Source organism: Rhagoletis zephyria, unplaced genomic scaffold, assembly GCF_001687245.7.
Source record: "Rhagoletis zephyria isolate East Lansing unplaced genomic scaffold, Rhagoletis_zephyria_1.1 Rzeph_scaffold_06161, whole genome shotgun sequence".
Classification (NCBI taxonomy): domain Eukaryota; kingdom Metazoa; phylum Arthropoda; class Insecta; order Diptera; family Tephritidae; genus Rhagoletis; species Rhagoletis zephyria.
The window spans coordinates 16,376-24,194 of record NW_016163244.1 but is presented as its reverse complement, the minus strand read 5'-3'; positions in this window follow the sequence as shown (position 1 = coordinate 24,194).

Below are 7,819 nucleotides of genomic sequence, written 5' to 3'. Positions count from 1 at the left end.
AAGCCACAATAACATTGACAAATACATAGTTTAGGAAGAGCCTGCCTGAAACTATACAAAAAAGCAAATAAGCAAATGGATGTATAGAATTGACAACAACAACCACGCTGTCGAGTTTAAATAGCGGCAAATCAGCTGCACTTGATAGTAGTTGTTGAATAAGGAAAAATGAATTAGCAACAAGAGTTTACGGAATGTACATGTATCAGTGGTTAACGCTTCTGNAAAAAGAAGTCTGATGAGGAGATGTGGTGATCTCCGAAATAGTGCTATAACTTCTACCGCTTAGACTTTGTTGCTTTTTAAATTTTTCCTAATAAACAATCGTGGACCGAACAACACACATCAGCCCTCGCAAGAACGGAAGTAATCCTAACCAAGCAATTTATTAAAGCTGACGACATTGGTTTGGTTAAAGTCAATCCTCAGAGTGCGTATACCTGGGGAATATACTTATTGGCATTGTTCCACCACATTCCTTCCGGCAAATCCCCAACCAAGTTGTTACCGGTGGAAATAAAGAGTCTGTGGATATAAATTCTGGTATATTCATTTGGCAGCAGTTAGGCCACCGCACACCGGTAATCTCCAAATCATCAAACGTAAGTCAACCTAATTATTGTCACCATCCCATTGGAAACGAGCTACCCAACAACAGATTATCGAGATTCCTGTTTGGACCGACAAGAAGAGGTCAAGCAAATCAATATTAAGTAAGCTAACGTTAATATTTACTACTTATATATTATATAAGAAATAAAGAGTTTAGTTGTACAGAAACATGGAAGAAGGTGGTTTAATTTCACAACGAGACTATATACTATAACCCTTTTTAAAACAAATTTTAAATAAAGGCTATTTAAAATAATATATTTATACTTTTTGGTTATTAGGTATTTCTGGCTTAAAAATATAAAAAGGGAGAAAATTATGTACACCAAATGAGAGACCCTGAATACCGTAATTAGTTTTTTAATAGGTTACGTTGTTCAGAAGATACTAATATTTAAACGAGTAAAGAAGTATAAGTGCGGGCGAAACTGAACTTTATATACCCAGAGCAGGTATTAAATATCGTCGTTTCAACTTTCTTTAACTAGATTTGCATGATAAGCAGGGGGTTTTCCCCGATTCCTAAAAGTCCATTGTAGTCTTATTTATTGTTAAGTTATTCTTGCATATTGGTTAGTGTTGCTGTAAAATACCATTATATGGGAGGTGGGCGGTGGTTATTGCCCGATTTCAAAGATTTTCAGCAGATTTCTTAGCTTGACCTTAGGCAATGCTCGTATCGAGTTTGGTAAGGTTTGGTGAAGCGGCTACTGAGATACAGCATTTCATCATAAGTGCGCGGGGTGACGCCCATTTCTAACAAAATTCATAATAATACTATTTGTTACCAAAATTCTACTCCACATACTAACTTTCAACAATTTGGATCCGATGTTTACTGAAATACCGTTATATAGGAAGTGGACGTGGTTATAGTCCGATTTCGCCGTGTACACGGACGGACAGACAGACATGGCTAAATCGACTTCTTTATTCATTCTGAGCATTTATGTTCACATTTGTCTATATCTATCGCGATTCGTTTTGGCTGTTACAAACAACCGTTAAGGGAACAAAGTTAATATACCCTTATGCAGAAGTATGCTCGGGGATAAAAAATCCAAAAAATTAACTTCAACCATTGATATCTTCTTTATTTTTTATTTCCACCAAATAATTTTGATTCACCCTATCTGCATGTAAAGTTCTATCGAGCCATATTTTTTGTTTTTGCATAGCTAGATTGTTAATATTTTTGACTTATATGCACGGAACGACCTCGGACTATTTCTGATTAAATCCTGCAGTACGGGAACATACTAACTGGCAAGTTGGTTGCAGGTTTGGATTATCAAAGACACAAAACAAATTCGGTCAAAAGCAAAGAGCTGCATTCGCATGAACTCCAAATAAAAGTGGCGTTTAAGGATAGTTGAATGAAAATTATTTGTGTGGTAAAGTCCGAGTTTATGAGTAGGGTTTAACGTTTAACTCCGAAATGGCCCATAAATTCAAGTTAATAGCTCAACGTGAACAACACTTTACGAATACAGATAAAATTAAATATTACTAATTTTTGCATTTTTGGTTTTTAGCTGCTAGCCGAATGTAGTGCCGCAAATACATAAACCAAGTTAATGGTTCAGACATCCAATCTGCGGTGGATGTCCAAGAGACGTGATTTTTTTTATTTTTATTTTGAGCTACCTCAACATGAGTTCCTTTTAGTTTATAGTACATATATACAAGAATAACCAAAAGGAATGAGTTAAGGAAATTGTGACCAGTTATGTCTATTTTATTTTAGTTTACTTAATGTTAATTATTTTTTTATAAAGTATAGCTCGCTGTTTTACAAAAACCACATGAAGAAGAATATAACAAATATTCATCAAAATTTAAAGCTTTTTGAACCGATATTCTAAAAAGATGTTTGGTACATAAATATATAATAATAAATAAACATGGCTTGGCGCTTCTCTCGATGTTTTCACAACTACAGTTTTACACCGACTCCGAACGGCGATTGTATGTTTATGAGAAGCTGTTTTTAATAGCAGAAATACACATGGAGGTTTGTCATTGCCTGCCGAGGGTCGACCGCTATGAGAAAAAACGTTTTCTTTCCTTTGGTTTTGATGTTCGTCGGAACCTTGACTTGAACCCAGGCCCTGCGGAATGGTAGCCCGCACTGCTAACCACTACACTACAGCGGCCGCAAATAAATATATATCCTTATGCATTATAGTTCCTATTATAACTTATAAATTTCAAGGGACTTAAAAGTCCCGTCGATTTTTTATCATTATTTTGCTGATGGCGTTATGCATTTTCTTCCTTATAAAAAAAAATTTGCGCACTCGATATGGAAGAAAATGCTTGATGCTAAAGTCTGAAGTTTAGATTCATGTGCTATACTTTATTAAAAATATAATTTACATTAAATATACTAAAGTAAAAGAGTCATAACTAGTCAAAATTTTGATAGCTTATTCGTGTGGTCATGGGTGCATTTACATATATTTTTGTTTTATTCTTAGAATTGATATGGTTGTTAAGTTTTACTTTCATTTATTTATTTTTTAAATATTATTTTGTTATTTATTGAATAATAACATATGTATTCCGTATAGATTTTGAGGCTGATCTTAAATACAAACGCATCTACCTATAGAATTTTATTAAAAGGGGGATTGAACTTTAAAATAATAAAGCGCTATATTTATGTAAAGATTTTTATTATTGTATTATTACAGATACAAGTTGAATATTTGGTTTAGGTAAAGATAAATTTACCGAACTGTTCTCCGCTGCAGACTCTGAAAACAAATCATCGGTGTCTGAAACAATCAAATCATTGAGCTCGACAAACGAATATTGTGTAGTGCAGAGCACGTATTGACTATTATTCCAGCAAATCCGGGATCACACAAAATAATTATTTGTGGTTATGACATCACCTAGGAGAGCAGAAAGTCTTTCCTTTTATTCGTGAGACTTCCGATTTGCCAGAGGAGTCGTCATCCATTGAATAGCCAGAATCGCCTGTAGAAATTGTTTATGTAGTAACGTGATATTCAACAGTATATTTATTATAGTGGCCAATTTTGAATGATTGTTGCAGTTGATAGTACTAGTGTGACTGCACTTAGTAAAATCAAGATATACTTCCAAAATGAAAAAAGCTGATATAGTCCGCAGATTAAGCTCCCATCTGGATTTTGATATTTTTGTCATCGTTGGGAGCTCGTTAACACCTAATTTCTTTGACTCGGAATTCTTCGATCCTGAGTTATATAATGTTTATCGAAAGGACAGCGATGAAAACAGGTCTGGGCTATCCAAAGGTGGAGGAGTACTGATTGCAGTTCAGCGTAGATTTTCCACGACACTAGTCCAACTTCAAAATAAGGATTTGATTCTCGATCAACTCTGCGTGAAGGTGCGGTGTTCCTCTGAACATATCTTTGAATGTGCCTCTTACATTCCGCCGAATAGTTGCTACGACTTCTATAAGGCTCATGTTGACAATGTCTTACATCTCAGTTCTGGTATGGGCGATCATCACCTCTGTGTGCTCGGTGACTTTAATTTGAGTAATGTCTCTTGGAAAAGCTTTAATAACTCCTCGTCTTTCACCCGGTCAACGCTACTACAGACAGCGAGATATACGCAACTGATAACTTCTTAAGTATTGGTATACCAGAAATTAATGGTATTTTAAACAAACTTAAGCGTATTTGTTAGATTATTCTTCATGCTGCTGATGACCACCCAATAAGGGATGGGTAGTGGGGAATGTCATCAACAAAAAGTCAGCAGTTTCGCGCCATGGCACCCACGTCACTGTTGACAGTTATAATTTCGAGAAAGTAGAGAATGGGAACCAGCATTAACATCGATAATAATGTCAGCATGGAAATCCATCGCAGAATCTCTCTTGCCAATAAGTGCTACTTTGGGCTGAGTAGGCAATTCAGGAGTAAAATCCTCTCTCGACGTACGAAGACCACACTCTATAAGTCACCCATCATGCCCGTGCTGGTATGTGGCGCAGAAGCATGGACAATGACAACATCCGATGAGGCGGCTCTTGGAGTATTCGAAAGAAAGATTATGCCGAAGATTTACGGGTCTTTACGCGTTGGCGACGGCGAGTACCGCAGACGATGGAAAGATGAGCTGTATGAGCTTTACAACGATATGGACATAGCGCAGCGAATTAAAAAAACAGCGGCTCCGCTGGCCTGGCCATGTCGTTCGAATGGACACCGATGCTCCAGCTCTGAAAGTATTCATCTCGGAACACGCTGGTGGTAGCAGAAGAAGAGGGAGGCCCCCACTGAGATGGAAAGACCAGGTGGAGGACGACTTGGCTTCACTTGGCATTTCCAATTGGCGTCAGTTGGCACAGAAGGGAAACGACTGGCGTGCTTTGTTTAACTCGGCCAAAATCACTTAGGCGAATACAGCGCCAAATAAGAATAAGAAAAAGTGGGGAGTTAAAATTCGATTTTTACGAATTTCGAACATTGCCCAACCACTCGATTATCCGATTCGAAATTTGGTGGTGCAAATTCGATTTAATTCGAATTCTTTCAAATTTTCAAAATTTTTTACAGAAAACTAAAGTTTGTTTGGTAGAATAGTAACTCGAATCAAAAAATAGATTCAATGGAACTTACATTAATATGATTAATTACACAGGGTAACACTGATTTTGGCACGGCAAATGTTAAAGCCGTTTTTGATAGGCTGTTTTGTGCTAATTACGAATCCGTAAATATAAACTTTCCATCAGCTCCAGATTTTGAGAAAAACCAGGTCAAAGTGCCAACATTTCACTAAAAGTGGCCATCAAGTCAAGATCCAGGCATGGTATTTTCAGGGGCAGTGGCCGAGAGTTCTATCTTTAATTTAAGCCTAAGAGGAAGGTTATATCACCTTTTGTTTATTTGCTAGAACTTCTAAAATATTGCAAAAAACGCGATTTTTTACACTTTGACCTTGTTTTTCTCAAAATCTGGAGCTTATGGAAACTTTGTACTTACGGATTCGTAATGTATGATCATATTCATATGATATCAATCAAACGTAACTAGCCATATAAGTTAAATAATAAACAATTTTATACAATTATTTACCAAGGTGCGTTCATGTAAGAATGTGGATAAACTGATAAATTCAAGCAATTTATCCCTTTGTCACTTTAGATGAGAACCCTTAACTCTTGGAAAAGAGCCAAGATTATACCTATAAAGAAACCGAATGGTAACTACGGTCCGATTGCAATATTGCTGTTTCTATCTAAAATGCTTGAGCGTATCGCCAAATAAACACTTTTCTGAATAACAACGCCTTGGTAAACCCATTGCAGCTGGGGCTTAGATCCAGTAGGATCTGCACCACGGCACTCTTAAAAGTGTCGGATGACATAAGACTAAACTTTGACAAAAAGCGTGTGACTTTTTTACTTTACTTGACCATTCCAAAGCATTTGACTCTGAAGATCACGAACTTTTAACCCTGAAGCTCAAACTCTTACTTAATTTTTCAATTTTGCTAGCAATGATATGCAATTTTTATAAGGACAAAATTATAATTCCATAGATGTCATTAAACTCAAAACTTTTTGCAGTTTTACCATAGCGTTGCATTTTTAGCAATACTTGAAAAATACTTAAGTGGATTTTAAGCCGAACCGAATCATAAAATAAAATAAGAATAAGAAGTTTTTCTTCAAAATAATATCAGTAAAATGCAAAGATTTATCAAATTTATCATGTATTTTCTTTAGTATAAATTAAAAAAGTTAACAAAATGTATATTTAAACAAATTTTTTGGTACGTATAAGGTGCTTTTATTTATTTTTCTTGCTTTCCAAAAACGAAAGAAATTTTTACACATTTCACGTTACACAGATACTTATACATTTGTACGTATATTTTGGTTTTTAATCTTTAAGTAAACAGGGAACAAAATAATAGGGCATTAAAAGTTCTATCGCGCCACATTTTTCCATAGTTGACTTACGTCCAATATGACGCATAAAAATATGAAAAGTTTCGGTGCCAAGGGGTAAAACAGATGAAAAAACGAAGAAAATTCCTTAGAGATTTCTTCTTAATTTTATGTGTAAATTCTTCTTGATTTTATTTGTAATAACATAGACAATGAATTCTCAGTAGATGTGGAATGGACATTCTTTCTTATTTTTATATTTTTTAAATTTTTATTGTTTTTTTATATTTTTTTATTTTATTTTACATATATTAATTTATTTTTATTTTATTACGAATATGTAAGCTTGCCACTTGTCTTTGCCACCAACAGCACGTATCATCAAATATGGATATTGTCATTACTTGGCACACTGCGTCTTCCTCCAATACAATCTAAATTAACGAAGCGCCCTCACTATCGAATGCTGTGATCTCAAAATTAAATTTCGGATAGAACTACGTTCAATATCTTCGATCTATGCAAAGCCACTCACAAATTTGGTTTTCACTGTTTCCAAAGTCTGTATTTTTAAAAGTGTTTAACCTTCTATTAATCCCACATCATGGAAAAACATTAAAATCGCAAACTTGTTCCTGGTTTTGTTGGCTGCTGCCAATGATGCACAAAACCGAGGAACCGGATCCGGAGAACCGGATGCTTTAATGAACCGGCCGGCCGTGCCTTACAAAAAAAGGGTCTAAAGGAACTGAAACTCGTTCTCAAAAGACCCGGGAAACAGGTCCAAAAGAACCGAAGGACGATTCCAAGAGACGGGAAATCGGCCCCGAAAGAAAAAAAAAAAACAGAAGAAAAATTTACAAATATCTCCTTTAACTGAATCCCACCTTGCACTATGGAAAACCAATTGTTTTTTTGGGCATAAAGTTAAATATGAACATGTTAGCTCGGAATTCGCTTAGGCGGTTAAAGTGCCAAATAAGAATAAGAGCTGACCTACCAAATTTTGTTCGGTTCGAGGCAATTTATCATCGCGGTTGCCATTTTGGCCGAAATGTACAATTCTGGGTACATTTTTTCCAGTTTGGTACACTGGTACACAACTTTTAGATTTGGTACAGATTTGAAATCGGGTGAAATGTGATAATTATTACTATTAACAGGCAACGGGCTTAACGCGTTTAACTAGGCAGATAAGCTAGCCATATACGTGGTGGGCTACAATGATTGCAACATTGTCTCTAGTTTGCAAGCAGCCTCAAAACTGATGGAAAAATAGTACTCTGAAAAGGGTCTGCTAATAAA